At 43.3% G+C, this 22,833-nt stretch overlaps 1 protein-coding gene across 16 annotated transcripts in view; it reads left to right on the top strand.

Moving 5' to 3' along the window:
- IQSEC1 (IQ motif and Sec7 domain ArfGEF 1) overlaps positions 1-22,833 on the top strand; it is a 282,649-nt gene that overhangs the window by 203,947 nt on the left and 55,869 nt on the right. The window lies entirely within an intron of this gene.

The following is a 22,833-nucleotide window of genomic DNA, read 5'->3' as shown; positions in this document are numbered from 1 at the left end:
GTTAAATTTCACTCTGCTCTCCTTCCTTCCCTTCCTGTGTGGGCGTTGCTGTGAGCCCCGTTGTCATGGGACCCTCTGTGGTGCCATTTGTTTGTCCCTTCATCCCGCCTGGACTTTGCCTCTTCCCAGTGCGCCTGGCCTGGTGCTCCGTTCTGCTCGCTCTCGGTGGCTCAGGAACCGTGCCTGTGCTGGCTCAGCACCATCCAGAGCTTCAGCTCACCCTGCACAGCCCCCGAGGCCCGGCAAGGCGCCTGGTGGGGTGGCCCAAGGAGGACAAGGAGGCTTTGGAGCCCGCCTGGGTTCCAGCGGGATGCGCCGCTGGGCCTGTGGAGCTCCCCGGGGTGGCCGTGCAGCACTGAGCTGGCCATGTCCAGCACCCTCAGCAGCCCCTGGCAGCACAGAGCTGGCAGAGCTCAGGCTCCAGACCTCCAGACGTGTCTGCAGCAGCAGCAGCGTGGAAGGGCACGGAAAAGCAGGGGAATTGGTTCCCTCAGGTGCTCCACAGACCAGGGCTGGAATTCTGTATTCCCCCAGGAGTCCCAGCCCAGTTCTGACCAGCAGCAGTCCCTGACTGGATGCCTGCACCTTTCTGCCTCCAGCCTTCACAGATCCAGGAGCTTTGATTTTGCTCTTGCCGCCATTCCTGTAGGGTACTGAACAAAAGCCCAGCCCCAGCTTTCCATTCAGCCTTCATAGCCGCTGTTTCTGTGAAGAGATAAGGAAAACCAGAGGGGAGATTTATGTGCAGCTTCTGCTTGGCTCCAGAGCTCAGCCATCAGTGGAAGTGAATGAGGGAGCTGCCAGCTGAGGGAGAATACCAAGTGTTGGTATGCAAAAGGAGCAAAACTCCAGCGATTCACATTGCTGAGCTTTCTGCACCCCAGCACAAGCTGTTTGTTACGGCAGTGTCAGGTCTGCAAAGGCTGAAATAAAGCAAATGCCTGGTGTGCATGTTTGCATATCAATAGCAGAAGTGTTTGCTGGCTTGCTTTGAGGCAGAACAGAACAGACCTGGTGCTGGAGGTCGGGAGCAGCAGCAGAGCTGAGACCCCTGAGCCTGCATTTGTTGTTGTGTGTGCTGTGCAAGCTTTCTTCTCCGGCGAGCTCCAGATATTTGTGTGAACGCTCCAGCCTGCCCACAGCACTCTGGGTACGGTTACATCATCCTCTTGCATGTCCTTCTGCTCACAGCACCTCATCTGCTCGCTGTGCCCGCTGAAAACAGACTCCAGCACCCAGCAAAGCAGATCCCAGCTGCTTCTGCCTGGATAAGCTGGCTCCTTATGGAGCTAAACAGGGCTTCTTCAAGGGAATCCAGCTTGTGCACCAAATGAGCAAATGGGAATCGTTTTCTTCACGATTAGATTTTAATTGGATTGTGAACAGCCAGGTTTGTCCCTTTCTCCAGCCTCCCTTGGCACACTCAGTGTTCCTGAGTCTGTCATTACCAACTGCTCTGGAAGCTTGGGCAGGGAGCCTCTCATTGCTCACAGCATGAATTGCAGCTCACACTGCAAGCATGACAGCAGAGATATGTAGGAAGTTGAGTTTTATTAACTTGTTTCAGTTTGAAAACTATTTATCCATAAATTGGAAAGCAGCATCCAAACCCAAGGTTAACGCTATATATGTATTACATTTCTGAAGGATATCCTTTGGTAGGATCCTTCAGGTCACCAGTTTGGTATTGGAGTAGGGCAATCCATGATGAGATCATTCATTCATTTATTTTCTGAAGGAAAACTGGAGAACTGTGTACCTTGATTTATCATCATGGTGCTGCTCTGTCTCCCTTATCTGTTGCTCAGAATTCAATAGATAAAGCTGTATATAATGGTTACTGCCTGGATGGACTTATTTCTTGGCTGAACCAGAGAAGATTGGCTCTCTGCTAAATCCCACTTTCAGCTAGCTGATGTTTTGGAGAGCACAGAGCAGCCAGTGGGTACCACACAGATGATGAAATCTAGCTCTGGGGAAAAGAAACTGTCTGCTGGGAACCAAATGTGATCTTGGGCACAGGCTGCATTCCTTTGTTTGCTTGTAATCACAGTGGAATTGTGCCATGGAAGAGATTTCATTTCCAGTTGATATTTTTGTATGAAAAATGTGTGAGTGTTTGAACATTCTAGGAAAAGTGAGCCACCCTCGCAGGGTATGTTTATCCAATCTTCTAAAACGTTCACTTCCTCTGACATTCTTATTTATCTTGGCACATGAATACTAAGTCAAGCTGTTTCCCCTTTCCTGAGCTCAGTGCTTTTGAAGGAAGCTGATGTTCAGCCTTGCTGAGGAATTCCAGAACCCTTGAGAGGAGGACCTGCACAAGGAGAACGATGCCATCTCGTGAGAATGCCCTCCGAGATTTTCTGCTTCTCGTAGCAAACTAAACAAAATCTCAGCTCAGAAGGACCATGTGATGCCAGTGCTGCAGGTCTGATCCCATTCTGGATAATATGATTACAGCAAGTTTAAAGGTTAACCTATGTGCTGTAAATACATCATCTTATTATATGAATTTTCTTATCCTAAACCCGTCTAGAAAGGATGAAACAGCATTTCTTAAGCACTTCACAAGGCCTGTCATTATAGCGGAGGTTTCTTAGCAGTCTTGAAAGCATTTGAATTACTGTATAATGATATTCTGTCATCTCTTAGCAAGGCTCACACTCTAAACACTTTTACACACAATAGAAATTAAAATGAAATTGAGTAAATTCTGTCTCTCAAATTCACAGGCTGTGTAGTGATTGTTTGGGTGCTCTGGATTAAATTTAGGTTTATATCAAATAGAGCTGGGTTACTTGGAGAAACAAATTGTAAAATGTAAAATAGTAGGTCAAACGTGGAAAATCAAATATGAATGCTTTCTGTACACTTTTTTAAAAGTATGTGCATTATAGCCATAGGTTTGACTTTATTCTTTTTCTGTGCTTTAGAATTTTGAAAAAAGAAGGGTTTTTTACTGTAAATATGTAGTTTATTAGATAAAAAAATATATGCTAAGTAGCAATTTTTTATTCTAAAACTGTGCAAATATAGTAGATGTGGTGCTATGGGGATCTCCTGCACATGAGCCATTTTCATTATCTCAGCTGATCTCAGTTCTCCAGCTGCCCAGGAAGTTGCCCAGGAGCTGTTGGTCTACTCTTTCCAGTGTTGCACCTGAGGAAAATTCATTGGGATCATACCAGGAAATGCAGGCAGAAGCAATTCTTTGCAGGGGGCAGCCGTGAGGTTACTGAGGCACATCAGAGAAATTCCATATTTTGATATTCAGCTTTTCTGCAGGACCACTTCTCTCTGCAGTTGCCTCCATGGAGATCCCAGTGAGATGCTTTCAAGTTTACTTCTGTCAATTCCTGGGTTGGAAGATGTTTTCTCCTCCCCAGGTTTGTGCTGCTCCTTCAACCCCTTCATAAATTGTCTGACTTTAGACTTTCAGGATTGAGTTTAACGTGGCTGATCCTTGCCTGGGGAGGATTCTTGGCTGGTTTTGGTACCAAGGGTGGTCCCAAGCAGCCCCAGAGGGCAGCGTGAGTGGCACGAGTGGGTGATGCTGCAGCTGCAGCACCTCGTGGGTGGGTCAGTGCTCCTGCTGAGTCTGTTCAGAGCATTACCTCAGTGCACGCCTGTTCCTCACCCAACAGTGTTGAATTTGAGGGGTGGGAGATGCAGCTTGAGGCAGCTGAAAGCAGAACAGAAGACAAGGACGTGTATCTGAGGGGGGAAATGTTCACGCTTTCCAAGAATAGGAAGATGCAACCCTGATTTGTGGCTTTGCACCAAGAGCTGAGCAGCAGAGGGTAAACCTCAAGCTGGTGGGTGCTGAAAGGTGCTGCCCAAAAAAGCTCAGGGTGTGAGGAGAGCCTCCCCTGCTGGGACACAGCTCAGGTGCACCAGTGGGAAAAGCTGGGGGGAGGAAGAGGGACTTGGGGGGATTGGTCTGGAGCAGTGGGTCCCTCTCCAAATAATGGTCAAACAATGAGCTCATCTGAGTCCTTAAGCCATCAGACACAGTCTGCCAGGAAATGCAGAAGCTGCCATTCCTGAAGAAGGGAAATGTGAACTGTCTCTGTGATACTTTGTGTTTGTGCCTCTCAGTCTGTTTTGTGAGCAACCTGAATATTGACAAAATCAGTGACATTCTGAGGAGATGCTGTGGGCATCTCCCACACTTATCTGGAGCTCCTAAATGTGCATATGTGATCTTTCACAGCTTCAGATTGCTGTATTTCAACTCCTGCAGTTCCTAGAGGAAAAAATGCCTGGCTGTTTTCATGCATCTGAACATTTAATGAGAGAGCTTGCCTTGCCTGATTGTACTTGTCACTGCACTGTTTCACCAGCAATAGAGACTCTAATTTGTGACTGTCCTGACAGCACAGAGCAGAGACAGCCTTGTACTGTAATGTAAAAGAAACAAAGGCTTGTGGGCATGAAGTGAAATGAAAATACTTGAGACTTCATACCAAACTATTCAGCCCTTCCTGAGCATTTTGCTGGCTGTGGTCTGGTTCTGGCAGGGACTCTGTCTGCAAGTTCTAGAGAATCAGAGCTAATGGGAATGAATATTTTAATTGATCCTTTCAGTTGAGCAGAAATAACTAGACGGTCTCGGTTCCCTAAATAAGAATAGAAAAATGTGTGACCAAAGCTGGTCACACAGCAGTCGTGTTCCAAATGATTGGATCACTGCAAAGAGCCTTCTTTCTTTAAATAGCCGCCCTATTAGCTGAAGAATAGCTCTGGAAGGCATTTCTGTGACACTAAACGATGCCTGTGCAGCATCCAGCTCCCTTCTCTGAGTCTGACCTTCATCTGCTGAATTCCAGCAGCCTTTGCTGGGTGAGCTCAGGGCTGCCAGCTGAGATGCTTTGATGGGAAGGCCTGTGTGGCACCCTTGGGTGCAGAAACAGCAGATTCCTGTCCCTGCACACCTGTGGGGTGGTTCCTGACATGGGGCAGCTCAGCCCTGAAATAAGGGCAAGGTTTTACAGCTGTGTGGCCCCAGTGGCGTGAAGAAACCACAAAAGCTGCCTGCTTTTGGACAGAGGCTTTAACTGGACAAACATTTTTGTGTTCCAAGCTGAAAGGGCTCCGTGCTGCTCCTGCAAAGCCCAGCAGCCCTGGACTGCCCCTGGTCCAGCAGGACCTCCAGGGGATGTCCTACACCAGGGCACATCAGCTCACTTCATCTGCAGGGCTGACTCCCACACTAAACAATTAATTTTAAACCAGCTTTTACCTCCCACCCCTGTGGCACAGCTGCCTTGTCAGCATGGAGGAGCCACCAGGAGTTTCCCTTCAGTGCAGGACCGGTTTTAGCTCGCTACAGATTCATGCCAAGGCTCTCTCTATAACACAGTCAAGAAGGGTTTCTTTGTGTGAAAATACCTGTTTTGCTTGGCTGCCAAAGCACTGCACATTTATGGACCTCTAAATTTAGAGGGAGGAATTTTTGGTTAGAATAACATATGTTTATTTCTCAATATAGAGATCTAAAGCAGGACTTTACAAATGAAGGTTTGATCCCTCAGTAAGGTTCCAGAAACATCCTTAGAGGACTTGAAATGCATTTTTCTAATAACTGAAGCTCTCTTTCTATTAATTTTTATCACAAAAGAAAAAAAAAAATCACTTATAGCCAGAGTATGAGGAAATACATTTTCAATATTCATAAAATTTCAATATCCAAACAACTGCTTCCTTTTATTTGCCAAAACAGGGTGGAGTAGTGAGTTTTGTGGTTGAGATCACCATCACCAAGAGGGATGAGGTGTTGGCTCAGTGATGATGTAATCCTAATTTAACGTTCCTGTTTTTTTTTAAATTTATATAAATTTAGTTTAAATGGGAAGAGAATCCTCAGAGGTTTTTTTTTCCTTGCAGCCTCAGCACAAAGACCTTGTGCAAAACATCTGCAATTAAAATTCCTGCCTGAGCACAAACATTTTTGTCCTGGCCTGGTTGCATCTGCAAGCTCTGAACCTCTCCCAGGCACCCTGATGATGAATACAAATCATTCCATGCTTTTATTTGTCAGCACATTAAAGGGCAGGAACAAGAGAGGGAGTTTAATTTGGAACATAATTGGTTCTTTTGTGGATCTGTGATAATTAAATGTGCCTACATGGACAGGCAGCCAAGACAACGCTGTCCTTACTCACTGCAAGCAGGAATGTTGCTTTGCTTCAGAGCAAAGTGCAAGTAAAATCTGAGGCAGAGCCCTTTTTAGTGAGAGCTTCTGCTCCCTCTGCTCCCTCCAGCTGTGGCCTGCTGCTGACCCTGAGCTCTCATTTGCCACAGGACTGAAATGCCACCTTCCATGCTTTTCCTGGAGCAAGCTGGCGCTCCTGACAGCTGGATGGGAAGTTGTCTATGTGATCACTAGGAGGGGGAATAGAGAATAGACATTCTGAGAGTCTGAGGAAATGCTGCTTTCTGAAAGCTTACATATTTGGTTGGCTTCTGGCCGCAGATTCTTCCCGTCAGCAAATCCGAGGAATGCCTTTGCCACACTCTGTTCTTGGCTAGGATTAAGCTCCAAGTGTCCAGCTGAACCAGGCTAATCCTCAGGCTGTGCTGAATGAATGTTTGTAGGCCTGTTGCATAACAAGTTCAGGGAGACTGCCCAGCTGGAGGAGTCCTCTCCAGGGGGGAAATGATGCCTCAGGTTTTGGCTTTTATATTTTCAGATTCTGTGCTGCTTTAGTGTGTGGGGCTGGGCTTCATATCAGGGCATGGTGAGCTCTGCACAGAGCAGGAGACAAAACAATTCCTGCTCCAGCTGGGCACCAAGGACAAATGATCCAAATCTCAGCCCAGGAGCACAAACACCGTGGGCTGGAGAGAGAAAAACAAGCAGGGTGGGACTGCCTGGGCTAAAGCTGGAATGGGACAATGAACTCCAAGGTGCCAATGGAGCAGAACTGATCCCAGGGAGAGCCCCCGGGAGCGCTCGTGCATTTTGGGACCATTTTGGTTCATTTGGGTGCAGCCCTGGCTGGGCTCTGGTGCTGCCCAAGGGGGATCCATTGAGGCCTTTTAATAAATCCCTGCTTTATTCTTTAGCACCATCTAGTCTCTATGCTAGGTCAGCCTTCGGAAGGCATCACCAACACCCCTGGAAAGCTGATCCCACCCCTGTGGCATGGGCAGCCCCCTGGGACAGGTCAAACCCAGCAAGCCCCAAGCACCCACATGCCCCTGGGAGTGACCCACAGAGGGCTCGGTGTGGCTGAGGTTTGCTTTGGACACCCAGAGCATCTTCCAGGCTGTGAGCCTGAATTTGGGTCATGACAGCAAGGCAGAAAGGGATCAAATTGTTGTTCCTGATTCCTGAAATTACTGCAGGCTCTGCTGGGTGGAGAAGAAGTTGTGCTTTCCCTGTGGCGTAACCTGAATCACCTGGAGCTGTCCCACCCGCCTGGGCACTGTCCTGCTGAGCTGCTACAGCATCCATGAGGAAGTGGCCACTGTCCCTCACAGAAACCTGGCTCAGGATTCATAGATTCACACAGAATCATAAAATATTCTGAGCTGGAAGGGACCCACAGGGACCACTGAGTCCTTAAGTGAAGAGAATGGCCCATCCAGGGGTTGAACCCCAAGCTGGTGTTACCAGCACCCTTCTCTGACCAGCTCAGCTCTCTCCTTGCCCCGCCAAGGCAGAATAAAATACCAACATGTGGAGAGAAGAGAAGAGGTGCAGGAAAAGCTTTCAAAACAGAGATGTGACCTTTTCTTCCCCTACATCATGAATTGGCTCCCAAAGAATTTATTTCACGCAGGTAGGAGGGAGGGTCAGGGCAAAGAATAAGAGATATTTCCGTTTTACTGAAATTGGCTCTTTTGTGAAAGGGTTGACATGTGGCAATGCCCGTATCCAAAATCATCTCATCCTCACTGTGCTGGGTTGTAAAAACAGGAGTACCTCCTAGACAGAGGATCATAAAGAAAACCTAATCTCACACTGGGGACTGGGCAGTTTTATTGTTCCTTCCAGAAAGCCAGTTTCTTGCTCAGTTTCTATTCCAGTGTATATCCATGCTGTGTAAATAAATTTGAGGCGAGGGCTTTCAAATGCACTTTTACAGCTTGTTTTGAAGATGATGGAAGCAGATTTAAAGTACAAAACTGCTGCAGAAAGTGCTGCTTATTATCATAGGCTTGACCAAAGATAAACACAACCTGGAGGTAAGGACAGGCACAGGGGCTGTGAGGAATTGATGCAGGTGAAGAGCTGTTGAGAGCTGGGAGATGTTTGTGTCTGTACACATGGGCTAAAGGAGAATATGTGAGCATATGAATATTTCCTAAAATAGCCAGGCAGTCCCTGCAGTGTGTGATGTACAGCACATATTGTGGAGCTTGGTTATCTCATAAATGATTTCTCTTTATGATCATTCACAAGACAGAACTGTTTACAGTGTGCACTGCACCATTTTGGGCACCTGCTTAAGTGAAAATTCAGAAGTGAATGTTTTTGCTTTGGAATTCATTAAAGACTTTTCTGCTGTTGTAAGAACACTGCTTTGCATGCTGTTCTCAAGTCAATTGTAGCATAATTTAAAACTGCTGTTGCATCCTGGCCTGCACTGCTGTCTCATTGCTCTCACCCTTGGGCTTTGAGAGCAAGTACATTCTGTAGAGATAAAAAAACCCAAGCATATTGTGTCTGTCTGCAAAATTACATGTACACACTTAAAATCAAGGGACTAAAGCATGGGTTTAAAAGCAGTTTAATCAATAAAGGGTTGTTTACTCTAGAAATATTTAAGCATAACACAACGGGTAATTCAGGACCAAGAGGATTCTGTAATTCTAGCAGTTTCTAGGACCCCACTACAGCATTTTGTTTTGTGGTGAAATGGCTGGAGCCAAAGAGCCCACTGGATTCTGGGCACCATCACCTCATAAACGCAGTCCTAATAGTTGCAATGTTTGTTAAAACACCATATTTCAATTCTTGTGTTTGTGAACTAAGAAGTCAAAGCTGCCTTTTGGGCCTGGGAAAAGACTGCAAGGCATCTCGGGTGGTATTTTGTAATTACCATGGTGCACCAATATTTAATGAGGGGGAGAGGACAGGAGGCTTTCCCTCCCTGGAACTCTTGGCCTGCAGCAAAGCACTAAAACTGTACATTTCCGCTGAGCTGCCCCTGTTGATGGTGCTGCTGGAGCCTCCCATCCCAGTCTGAGCAGGCAATTAAAGCCTGGGGATAAAAGCTGGATAAAAAATCAAGCATGGAGCTGGTTGGGAAGGAATGGGTTTCCCCCACTGTGAAAGGCAATTAGCTGTAAATTGTACTTAAAGAGTTTAATAGCACAATATGCAGCTCATCTTCCCTTTGCCTGGGTGTTTATACCTGAGAAATAGGTTGTGTTGTTGTTTATTTACCGGTCTGGAAAATACCTTCATCAACAAATTCTCTTCAGCAATGATGTGACAGTTGGGTGATGTGCCAAATCAGCAGGTATTTACTGCTGATGGTGCAGGACTTGGCCTAGGCAGAATGGCAGGTTGATTACAGGCAAGAATTGTCTTTTTCCTTCCCATTTCATATTGAATGCTTTGCTTTTTGTGGCGCTTGCTCTGTGTCATAGCCTGTGGGGACTCTTCTTTTACGATGTGCTCTTCTTTCTTTGCTGTCGTTTCCTAACTTCTGTGTTAAGTGACAGATGCAAGGGACTAAAATCACCCCAAAACCTCACACTAGTGAGAGTGAAGAAATAAAATAAATAGTCCTTTTTGCAGTGATTACAAAGGCCTTCCATTATCCCTTTGCCATGCTGAAGTATTCTTCATAAGGAGTTTAGATTTTAGTAGTTTATGGCATAACTTCCCATTAGCCATGTAAAATGTTGACTTTGAGTGACCATTGACCTGGAGGAAGGGGATATTGAATTAATAGAACTAATATTATCATTTGGGCTTCCACATTCCAGATGGCTGCCAATACCAAGCAGATTTTTTGGACCTAAAAGTCGTACTGAGACTACAAGTGGCAGCAGGAAAGACTTTGAATCACCTCTGATCACTTCTGGCTTGTCCTGCTATTTTAACACTTTGTACATCAGAATTCTTCTAATGTAGCTCATGACTTGCATGAAGATGAAAATGTTATTCCTGTTCCCTCAGAATTAAACATTTACAGCTGCAAATGGTGTCTTTTGCATTTGTAAATTTTATCTTGTTAATATTTATAAATCCTTCAACAAAATAGGCTCACGTATAAGGCATTAATGTAGGCTTTATATTTCCTTACAGAGTGCCTTAATATAGTGAATACAAAATCTGAGTTAGAACATGCAGTTAAAAAAACCATTAGCTTTTACTACATGCAGAAGGAACAAAATAATTATAACATGATGTGTTTATTAATCTTCTGAAATTCACTCTTTCCCTTCTGTTGTTTGGAAAATATGAGCAAATAACGCAGTGGTTGTGACTCTCATGAGCTGGGATTCCCAGCTGGTGGCTGATAACAGCCACTGCGGTTTCAGTGGAACTATCAAGGTTTTTTAAAGTGTTGGACATTGCTGAATGCATTTAGCCTGCTTTTTGTCTCATTTTCCAGTGTTTCTGCCTTCATTTCATTTACTTTTGCTTCAGCAGGATCACACCTGTTTCATTATTCATTTGTTTATCAAGAGCAACTCTGAAACAAACCATATTGCAAAAAAACAGCTGAATAATGCTGCTGATAATGATCTTCTTGGGGTCTCATGCCCTAAAAATCTTGTTTCTCCATAAGTATGTTCATACAACCAGAATACTCTCTCCGTCTCAGGGTAAGGCAAAGTCCCTAAAGACGTTTAAACCTTTTGTTCAGGGAAGGCTTTGTGAAAGCTGCTGTGTGTTTCCCCATACTGCAGCAGGATGATTTCAATGCACATTTTTCTGTGAACACGAAGGGACCTCATTTCATCATTGTGGCAGTGACTGTACTGTGCTCTCTTGCCAGCAGGAGGAAGTTCTAGCAGGCTGCATCTGAGAGATTTGGGGAAAGACATTTCCCAAAGCAAATATTGATAGACTCTTAATTTTCTAAACCAGCACAACGTCAGCAAAATGTGTGGTGTGGCACCCGATCTTCAGTTCTCCCAGGTGGGAAAATGACAGCTTCATTACAAAACCCTTCAATGTCCAACAGTGCTGAAAACTGGCATCAGGAAAGCTCTGGCTCTTGGTGCAGACTGACCTAAATGCTCTTTAGCAGTGTCAGGTGAAATAATAACCAGTCTGCTTGGCTGCAGGATTTTAATGCAAAGTGCCAGGTTTACATGAACAGAAAGCAGCAGAGATAGTCGTGCCTCTCAAAGCTAAATTGTTTCCTCTTTCGTCAAGCAAAAGTGGTTGAGTTTTATCTCTTATGTTCTTATAGGAGCTGGGTATAAATACAGAGCTATTTCAGTAGAGTCTTTGTTCCAGCAGCTGTCTCAAACCTCTCAGGTTATTCTGCTTACTGAGAGCTCTGTGGTGGTTTTATGCTGCATGAGGAATTACAGCACCATGTTGCTTGGTTCAACCTGAAAGGTCACTTGGATTATTTATACTGCAGCCTTTCCATGCTGCAAACCAAAACTGTGAATCCATGCCGAGGCTTTTCTTTGAAATCATAATCTTTATCTATTTTAGTATAATTAATTGGAAAACCAATCTTATTTTGTACCACTTAAATAGAATCAGATGAAGAGGTTGTTTCTCCCAGCAAACTTCCACTCATTTTTGAGATTGCTTTCTACTTACAGAGCTTTAGATGTACAGCTTTTTAGGAACAGTTCCCAAGAGCTGCACACAGATTGGGGTTTATACCTGATGTATGCTATGCTTTAGCTATAAACAGACCAATAATGGTTAAGATCAGCATCCTCCCCCCTTGCTATGCCAGGCAGTGGGAGCTCTGGCAGCTGCTGAGCAGACTGCTCCCTTGGAGTTGATGTGCCTGTTGTTTGAGCCCATGGAATATTAGTATTGTGTCCAAACCAGCTGCAGTAGCTGGGCTTTGAGCACAACAAATTAAATGGATCAGGTTTATATAACTGCTGTGTTGACAGCATGGCACAGAGTCTGGGTGGCTTGGTTCTAATAAACCCACTGGGGTCCAGAAAGAGAAAATGGTGCAGAGAAGAAAAACTTTCAAAATATGGCTAATGTACCAACTAATGACATATACTTAAAATAAAAATTACATCTTAAATTCTTTTACCGGAGCAGCCAGGAAGACTTCAGCCTCATGCTCATTTTTGTCTGGCCTCTTGATGCAAGTATGTCTGACCACACTTCATAGAAATGAGCCAAGAGGAGATGCTTTTTGTGCCTTTGTTTTTTACCCAGAGGGAAACGTTCTAATGGCTTTGGTAAATGGATTAAATTGTGTTTTGAGTGGTGCAGACTCGGAACAGTCAATGTGTTTCTGGGTGGTTCTCTCGCAGAGCCTGACTTGCTCCAGGCATTTGCTCCCATCTGGGATTTTGCCAAACTCCTCTCCTGTAGCAGAGCTGTTCAGAGCTCTGGCTGTGGTGACCAGCCTGGTTAGCTCTGTTTAGCTCCGAGTTCTGCTGCTTTTCCTCTCATGCAAAGTCAGATCTTCTCTGCTTCCTTCAAAAAACCAGAGGGAATTGTCACCTCCGAGGGAGATGCTGTTCTGCCAGCTCCAGCTCTACATGTGAGTCAGCATGTTCTGGGAGCATTAATGCAGGAATATCTTCTCCAAAATAAAATCCCCTGAATTTTTTTGAAAGCTTATTGCCTCCCTTTTGCTGTTCATATCTCACAGCTGTAGATGAGCTCATGTAGTGCTTTCTGTGGAGTTTGTGTGAGGACATGGGTATGTGGAGCCCTCTTAGTGCAAAGCTGAGTTTTCTAAGGAAAACTGTATTCTGGATGGAGAAAATCTGGCATGTAGTTGGAATTAGTCTGAGTAAAGAATGATTTCCTGAAATTTTTCTGTGGTGATTTTCTTAGTGTGATAAAATTCATCACAGACAAGAAGTTATTTTTGTTTGAAAACTTTACAGAAGTGTCTGGGCTTCATCAGGTTTAAAATAATTATTCCTTCATTTTTAGAAGTGAAATAATTGAAGGGTGTATGTGCCATCACCACTGTAGCACCATGCCTTGGACAACATATTCTGGGATTTTCAGCAGATTTCTGCTCTAAAGTGTATCTTTGATTCTGCATGGAATATTGTTGCAGTGAGTGCCTGTGAAGCTTGAATTCAGCATGCTTCATTTTGAATGCCTGGGGTTCACATTTGCTTTACTTATATTTGTTTGCATTGTAGGGAGGGTAAATCCAGGTCTGTGGAGAGGCAGGTTTTTGTTAGAGCTCTCAAGGTTGTGTTTTGGAGGAGGTGTAGATGAAGGCCAGCCTTGAATATTCTGTCCCAGCGTGGAAGGGTCACCTTTCCTCAGTGTTAATGGTGCCTCTTCCTTTCAGCAACGCTAATTCCAATCAACAGCCCTAACACAGAGAATTGTGCTGCTGCTCTGGTGTGCAGCAGTGTGAGTGCTTCCTTCAGACCTAGTGAAACCCCAAATCCCAGTTCTCAGCTCTGTGTCACTGAATGATAATGGCAGGAACTTCAAACTCCTCCTCTCTTGGGAACAGCTCCATTGGTGCCACTGGCTGTATCCATTCCAGGACAAAAACGCAGAATTTTGGATTGTCTGTCAGGTGATCTTTCCACATTTTTCAGAATGTGCTTTTTGCTGGGAATTTCAAAAATAATCCATTGGAAATAGCTTGGACCGTTTGGCTGTTTCATTCCTTCTGGGTTATGGGGGAGGCTTTGGGGCAGTAGAAAAAGGGATGCTTCGAGTATTTCTCCATCGGTGAAAGCTATTTTGATGACTAAAAGCCCCCAAACCACAACAAATACCTTCCTGCTATCAATACCCTCATCCCCAATAGCTAGAATATGCTGTAAGTAGACATTTAATATAAAATAAATGTAAGAAAACATTCACTGAAGAACTTCAGGATGGGCTCTGCTAGTTTTATAAGCAAGCTGAGAGCAAAATGGATGATCTCATTTCTCTTTAGCACAGGCAGATGCTTTGTCTACGCTGTGTGGAAAGAAAACATTGTAAATAAAAGTGCATCTTTGCTGCCAGTTTTAAGTTACTTGTTGAAACTCTTTGTGGTGGGTAACAAAAGCCTGTGGAGTGATGTGGGAGAGAAGCTCCTGGAATGGCTGTAGAGCAAGCACCACTCCACTGCTTGGACAATTATTTTACTAAATTTTGTGCTCATCTCCCTGTAAAAACTGGAGGATTTTGTGTCGTCAGTTGAGAGTATCAGATACAGAGTTGCAAGATTAAAAGTTCTTAATTTCTCAGATTTTGGTGGTCTTTTTGGTAGGAAGAAAAATAATTGTCAATCAAGTATGTCTGATTTTCTTGAGATTGAATTTTAAACTGATTGAGCAATACTTCACATTTCAGTGACTTTGCAATTCATAATTTAAACAAAAGATGGCATAATATCCAAGCTGGTGATCCAATCAAGGAAATGGAGCAGGTTTCCAACACTTCTTGTTGAGCTGCAGTTATCTTCATTTTTCTTCTGTCTCTAGCAAGTCAGAATTCTCTTCCTAGAATTAAACACCGGGTTGATAACTAATTATGGAAGTGCTTGTCCTCCACTGTTTCCTTTGTTGCAGTGGGGTTGCAAACCTCAGTGTGCTGGTTTTATGTTACAGGCTTCAGGCCCAAAGCAGTGCTCATGGTGAATGTGATGGGAGATTTGATAATATGAATATATATATGTCCCTCCAGGCCTGTAAATGGATTACAGGGGCCTCCTCCCTGTACATCACATTGGGGTGGTTTTCTCTGACACTGCTGGAGAATTCATAGGGAAAGAATTAATTCATCCTTGTGGAAGAAAAAAATTATCCTTGTGGCTCTTCAAGAACTGAATACCTGTAGCATCTGGGAAGGGGTTTGGTGACCAGGTGTTAGACTGTGTCACCTCTTTGGTTTCCCCTGCTGGGGTCTCTTATCTATAGCAAAGTTTGCACCTTAAGCTTAGCTTAAAACTTTGGTTTGGGATAGGAGCTCAGATCCACAGGCCATGAAATGTTGTTTGTACCAGAAACCCCCTGAGGATTCTAGATGGCTCCCCCTCTCTGAAACAGCCTGTTCCATCTTCAGCTGTGCTGTCAGCCCCTGTCAGGCTCGTGAGGATGGAAAGCTTTGTGCTGTGGTTTCCATAGAACAGCCCTGACTGGAACTACATCCCTCCTCTCCATCATCCTGTGCCCGTGGTGGCTGGAACGAGGAGCTGGCTGTGCTCTGCCCCAGCCACCTCTCTGCAATCCCATCAACAAAGGGTTTTTGTAACTCAGTTTTTTGGCTTCTCGGCAAACAGAGCTTCGAGCGCACCAGGATAAATGCTACCCTAGAGAAGGAGGAAATCTCTCTGGTCAGATAACACGAAATACAAATTGATTAAATTGCCAGTGCTCTTGCAGTCCTGTGTGTGTTGAAGAGTAGGAGGAGGAGAAGAAGAAATTGGAGTCCCTTTGAGTCCAGAGTATGTTTCCTGCACATTGATGAAGATAAGTAACATTAATAGAAACTGATTCACTGAGTAATCTTTGGTGGATGCCAAAGATCGTCCATTTACAATGCATTCTTTGTCTCTTTTATTGCCTCAGGGTAGTTTTATTTGCCAATATACAAACTGTGAGTTCGTAGCATAGGCACCTAGACTGGGGGGTGTAGGGAGGAAAGAACATGTGATTGCTAAAGCAAATGAATTCACATTTCAAATTACTTCCCATTCCTAATCTCCAGATTGATTAGCAGCTTTTCCCAGGACACCTGGGGTGGTTCTATTTGTAAATTAACTGTTTGCATTTGAAAGGACACCTACCCTTAATTGTACCATGTAATTACTTAACATAATGGATTTTATTTTTCTTTTTGTCTAAGATTTAGATGAGACTTAATTCATTAAATGTTGTCTGTGACAGGACAAAAGGTCAATCAAAAGTTAAAAGTGACCGTTCACTTCAGTGAATTTTCACTTCACTGCTGTAGTTTATTGCAAAATAACCTTTCTGTTTTGAGTGTGAGAAATGCGATTTCTTTTGCCATTTTTGCCTTTTGAAGGCAGTGATTTAAAATATGCTTTGGTTTATGTATAGGTACCTTACCCCACACCTTGTGGGTCAGGTGGTGGTTGGTGGTGTGTGGAAATGCCCCTTCAGAGGAGGTAAAAGGAGAGTGGGTCAGGCTGCCCTGTCTGTGTGCCACTCAGTGAAATCATTCTGTTCTCCCCTTAAGGCAAGAGGGACCCTTTGCTTTTCTATCCAGATTGCTTTTTTATTCCAGATTTTATCCAGAGCTCGGGCAGGATGGGCAGGGTTGCCCTGTCTCCCTGTGAAAGCAGCCTGAGCTGCCCAGTCTTCTTTGTGAGACTTCAGCATGTTCCATAGAGAGGGCACTGGAATTTGCTGTGCTACCCTCCAGGCTCCAGTCAGGAAGCAGGAACAAAAATACTCCTTTTTTTATGCTCTTCATTCCACGTTGGTGTGGAGTGTTTCTCGACAAGGGGTGTTGTCCTTGTTTCCACTCCTGTTTTTGTTTATGTCACTAAAGTTTATATTCCCTATAAAGATTGCTATGGAAAAGCTCAACATTTGTTGTTACTTTCATTGAGTTTTGCTAGTTCTTGAGTGTGGTCCTTGGGCCGAAGTGGGCGAGTGGAGCTGAGCTCTGTTGGCACAGTGGTGCCACACACACGCAGCAGTTCCCTGCCCTGTGTCTGTCGAGGTAACCTTGCCCAGAACTCATTTTGCTGCACAAGCACTGCTGAGGAATGTGGGTTTGTTGGGTTGGTTTGCCATGGTCACCACCCTTTTCACTCTGCAGAAAGCTTCAGCAGAAGCCCTGTGCTGCATTGTGTGGAAAGGGACACTGGTGGTGGCACAGCCGCCTGAAGGATCGGCTGAAGGATGTGCAGTGCCAAAAAGAAGTGTCTGTAAATATTCCTGCTTTTTAATCAAGTTTTCTATCTGAGTACTACAGTGCATTTCAATGCTGATGGATTTGAAAAAATGGGAGTGTAGATGAATATTTTTCTGGATTTAAAAGTAGTTGCACTGCACAGCCGTGCATAATACAGAAACCATGAAAATATTTCCATGAAATTCCTTTAAATCTAACTTTATTAGGTAAATAATAAGACCTCCCTTATAATCTTCTTCTTGCCCATGTGTTTAAATATGCAGTTAGTGAAAAAGTGATTTCTTTACCTTAAAAATGGATTTTGGTAATTTAAAAAAAATTATTATTTATATATGGGAATTGCAGTGATGCTTGTCATTTTACTGACAGTTTGAACTTGGTGGTTGCTATTAAAATAAACAACTGTAACACAGTCTGAGCTTCAAGTAGAAAAATTCCTTGGTTTCAAATGGTGCTTGCAGAAAGGCACTCGTGGAAAATATGTCCTTCTGCATGGCACACACTGCACACGTGATCTATGAGCACATTATCCTGAGCCAGATGTCACAAATGCTGCTGGAGACAGTTCTGTCCAGAATCTAAATTAGCAACATTCCAGTATTTACTTTAATGCTAAATAGTAATTGTTCCCAAGCTTTGAGCCATTATCTGTGGGGTTTGTAACTATTTTCACATATGTGTTCAAAGAAACACAATTCTGTATTTTTTAGAAGTAGAAAGTATTAGTTAAAAAAATGTTAAAATCAGTCATGTGTCCTTCTGCTTGATTTTAGTGTGCGCACTGAAGCTCTCTCATGTCAGTAAATGTATGAGTTGTTCAAACTGGAAAAAACCCCAAAACATTAAATATCAAGTAAACATAATCGTGCCTTTCTTGGAGATGGAGAGCTTTTGAGATGTTGATGACATGAAGCATAACTAGGCAATGTTTAATCTCGGCTGCCATTAATCCCTAAGAAATGCTTTTTGCAGAAAATACATTATTACTGCCATGAAATGAAAGCAGAGAAAAAGAGAAAGCCCTGAGGAACCTTCTGGTATGGAATATTTTTAAAGGATGATTTGGGTTCTGTTGGTTTACACAGGGTGCTCAAGAGCATTAAGCCAATGTGTATTAGCCACCTGCATTATTTGTATCATCTCAATGTGTGTTTTCTGTCCAAATTCATTTCAAGATGTTTTATTCAGTAACAATTACTTTTTCAGTCTTTTATTATGGCTAAGTAACAGTCTGGAAGGGGGAGCCTGTGGTTTCAGCTTTTCCTCTGTGAGATCTGCTGGTTTAGAGCAGCAGGATATGGCCTGAATTTCTCCTTCCTGAGCCCATGGGTGCTCAGCAGCGGCACCAAACACACAGCCACAGGAACCCAGTGAGCTGTGCTGCAAATGTTTAGGTGTGTCCTGGATTCCACAGAGAAGGTGCCACTCCACGTGAAGAGAATGAAGGGCCCATCCTTGTACGTGTTTCATTGGAAGGAACAAAGGAGTTTTATACATGTAATGGTTTCAGCAGAGTTGTAATTGCAGTCACCTTGTGTTCCTGGTACAGAGTCCTGCCTTTATTGCCCCACAAAATCAGAACAGAGATTTCCCTTTTCCTTTTGCTCCATCTACAATTTCTGATGAACAGTGTGGCTTTCTTGGCTTCCAGATGAACTTCTTTCTAAGGGGGCTCTCTGGCTCCTTGCCAGCCTCTCTACTGCCTTTGGGGGATTTCCGAGCATCCACTGTCCTTCTGTCCATGGATTTATGAAAAAGAAATGTTTCCTCTTGAAGAACCACCCCTCAGTGCTGACTGACCTTTCTTGCAGCTTCTGCTCCTCAGGTATCGTTTCACTGCTGGGGTGAGTGGCAGCAACAGTGACAGCTGCAGAAGGGCCTCTGCTGAAATCTTTTCAAAGGGAAAGAATTTGTACAGAAAAAAAAAAAAAAAAGTCATGTGCCTGTGGATTTGTTAAGAGAAACTTTAAATCTCTCAATAGTGTTATAATGAAATGTAGTTATCCAGTAATGGACTGATTTTGTGGAAAACCAAAACTGTATCATGCTGTGAGCTGCACTATGGGGAGCAGAGGCAGGGACAGAGGATGAACACATCAGCTCAGAAGCAGTGTGAGCAGCATTTCAGAGCTGTCTGAGAAACAAACTTAAATCATGGTCAAAAAAGCTCTGCTTAATGTTACTTTTCCCAATGTTGTTGCCGTGGATGTAAATAGTCAGGCAGTGTTACAGTGCACCACTAATACAGTTTACAATAGCTTCTAGCACAAGTGAGGGTTTGTAGGATCAACTACCAGCTCTGAGAGACAAAACCAGGTCAGAGTAGTGACAGCAGGGAATTTTCAGTCAGGAATCCTGGCTCTGGTCTAATGGTTTGACTGCAGTCAAAGCCTCTTTAGGCATTGTTTCTCTAAGCGCTGAGATTTTGTATATGTGCTTCATAGCTTGCTGTAGTTTGCAGGGTTGCCTGGTTTGCATGTTCCAGCCTTGGTAAATCAGTGTATCTTAGCATTTTGAAACATTTTTATCATGTGGCATTTCCTTTTTTGTTCCAAAATTGCTGCCCTTATCCAAGTTTTCTAGCCAGGGTATGGAGAGGCTTTGCTGGAGAGCACAGCCTTTCTCTGGCAAGGTTTCTTTTGAGGGCCAAGAGTGCAGCATCTTGTTTTGTGGGAGGGGATATAGAAGCAGAACACATAGATAGATCTGCTTCACTTTTAGTTCTCCCACTGATCTGCAAGGCAACTGGGAGAAGTTACTCTAATTTTCCTCTGCTATGGTTTATATTCTTTATGCTTCAGCATTCCCATCATTCACATAGCAATAAAACCTGATTAGGTTTTGTAAGGTGAGGGGCTTTGAGATACATGGATGAAAAGCACCACTTTGGGTCTCCAAACCCTTGAAATCAGTGAAGACTTCCTTTGCCTTAAATAGACTTAGGATTTGTTCTTTGGAGAGAAAAAAAGACTACAAAGATTCATTGTTTTGCCTTCTCCATAGCAACTGACAGCATAAAGCCTTTTCCCAGATATGTTTGTTTAAAGGCTTTATAAGTTCAGTTTAAAAATGAACTCAAGTTTTAGTTATTGTTTTTATGCTGATTTTTGTGTGTTGCCATTAAAAAATGAAATAATCCAGTACAGGGCCACATAAAATGCAGAAATGTATATGAGAGAAGATAAGTCCACTTTGGAGGGACACAAAACTGGGATGAGTACAAGAGCATGTTAGCTTTTCAAGAATTCCCTGGCATATTTGAGAATTCCTATGTAATTCCAGGTCATGTGGGAACATTATGATGTTTTATATGGTTGGAGGATCAATTACTATTCACTGATAATTCTCACTGTGCCCTAGAAGAGAATAATGTGAAAGAGGATTGTGCTGTACATCCTTGAAACGGATCTATCTCAATCTTTTTTACTGAATACTTATTACATCTGGGTTTATATCAGATGTACAGGTAAGCATGGGTGGAGGGAGAGCATGAGAAACAGAGAAATCACCATGGGAGGCAGGACGTGGAAGATCCACGTTAGTATATTTTTTTCATTAATATCCCCTCAAATCCCACTGTGAGAGGAATAACAGGTATTTTGACCTGTATATGCAGTTTATTGTACAATGCTGCATGGCTGTATTTATACTCTGCAGGAAGAAACTACTCCCTCGTCATTTCTTCTGGGTTTTTTTTCGGGTTTTATTTGGTTTGGTTGTTTTTTTTTTGTTTGTTTGTTTTGTTGTTTTTTTTTTTTTTGGTTTTTTTTGTTGGTTGGTTGGTTGGGTTTTTTTCTTTTTTTTTTTTTGCCTGTGTAACCCTTTGCTTTTATTCAAGCAAAATGCAAGACAAATGCTTATTTTCAGCCTTTTCAGATCTTGGAAATAATGGTGTATTGAATGTGATTAAGGTGGGAATTACAACTTAAGCAGGGTCATAATTACTGTAGATTTAGATGGCATATTGTACAAATGGCTGTGTGCTCATAATTGCAAATTGAGTTTGTTGCACTCTAGGGGTTTATAAACTTTGTTTTAGCCATTAACACATTAAATAGCAGTGATTTATGTAAATTACTGGATAAATCAAAATTTCAGTGTTGCGCTTAATCTATTTAATTATATTTCTATATTCGAAATGAAATAGGTTTAGCTTTAACAGGGAGAGTTGAATGGTCTGAGGGAGTCATTCACTGCTGAGATATTGTAGTTTGAGAGTGCTGTTTGTTGGGCAACTGGCTGGAAACTGTGGTGGTCCAAAATGAAAGAAGCAGCAGTCAGTGAGTGAGCTGCTTGTCACAGTAAGCTCGTCCCGAGGTCAGCCAGCCCACTTGCTTCACAGTTATTTCCCTCAAACTTCTGGGCTGGTCTGGAAAGTGTAAAATCACGTTTTAAAATTTAAAACTTCCTCTTCAGAGAGATTTCCCAGTTCCTTCATTTGTGCTGAAGTTGATCTAACGGAGCAAAGAGCACTTTGTGTAGTGATTTTAGTTGTGCTCCAACAAATTGCCAGGAATAAGGATAGTAGGACATGAAAAATTACTTTTTGATCTCATTACACTGCACAACAAATTTCCACAATATCTTAGTGGCATCTCTAACGCTAGTTCAGTGTCAAAACAGCAGCAGGAGGCCAGCAGAGAATATACATCCTACTGGTTCTGCCAAAGCTTCCTGTGCGAAGTGCAGATCAACAAAGTGCTATAGAAGCCCCCGTTTGGCTCTGTCTTGGTAGAAGAGCCTCTCCTGCCCCTTCTTCTGGGGCCTGAAACATCTGCTCTGTGTGATCAGCACCTCTGCCATGAGGATGGCAAAGAAACTGAGCTACACTCCACCAAAAACTGTCCTAAGAAGTCATAGACTTAGAGATGTCTGCTAAATCACCACCTGAGACAGGGTGGATTGTGCAGTGTGGATTACAGTTATTGTTACCTGAGGGCAAATTGAATGTACTCTTTTGATTATGGTTGAGTTAAAATGGTTTTGGAATGTTGAAACATTCACAAAAAAATCCCACCAGAAATAACTGCAACAGGCTGCCTCAACTCAGAAACCACAATGTTGTCTGCGTAGTACAACAAGAATTTGTTTTTCTGTGTTTAATTCCCCCCATTGCAAGATCTTAAATGTGTAGATGATTTGGGCATTTAATCCCTATGTTAAATTTTAACATATTCAAGCAAAAAGTGATCAAACAAAAATTTTGCACCTGAATGGTCAAAACTAAATTGGGAATTCTGGATGCTTGACATTGATGGGGGAAAGCCATCTGCAACAGCTATCCACACAGTGTTTGGAATGGGATGTGTTTGTATTGCTTGGTTATTTGCTGATCTAGCGTGAGCGTATCTGTGGAAGGAAGATTGTGTTTGAAGTGACTTCAGGAAAGCACATCCTTCAGAAAATTCTGTGACTGCTTTGGAGATCAGAGCTTTCCAGCCACACTTTCCAGTACATCTCCTTCACAGCTCACGCTAAGACTGTCTGCACTTGGTTCCTAAATGGAAACTGGTTTCCGAAGAAGTTGACTTTTGGGAACTGCTTGTGTCTGCTTTGGATTTGTCTCTGTTTACAAGTAGAGACGAAGCTTGATGTAGGAGACATTGAGTCAGGACAAGAAAAACGTAGGGTTGTTGTGGATCCCAGACGTTCTGCGGGAAGGAGGCTGTCTGGATAATCATTAGATGTTGAAAGCAGGCATTGCAGCGTAAATAGTCTCTGGTTAGAGTCTTGCAGTGACATTCCTATTAAAACAACCAGTGTAGGTGTGTCCTTCCTTAACGTGTTTGAGTTTCACTGAAAGCTAGTTAAACCCAGGCTTATTGGAATCTATGCCTAACGCTTCC

The sequence above is a fragment of the Taeniopygia guttata genome, chromosome 12, assembly GCF_048771995.1.
Source record: "Taeniopygia guttata chromosome 12, bTaeGut7.mat, whole genome shotgun sequence".
Lineage (NCBI taxonomy): Eukaryota > Metazoa > Chordata > Aves > Passeriformes > Estrildidae > Taeniopygia > Taeniopygia guttata.
This window is presented reverse-complemented; position numbering and strand designations above follow the sequence as displayed.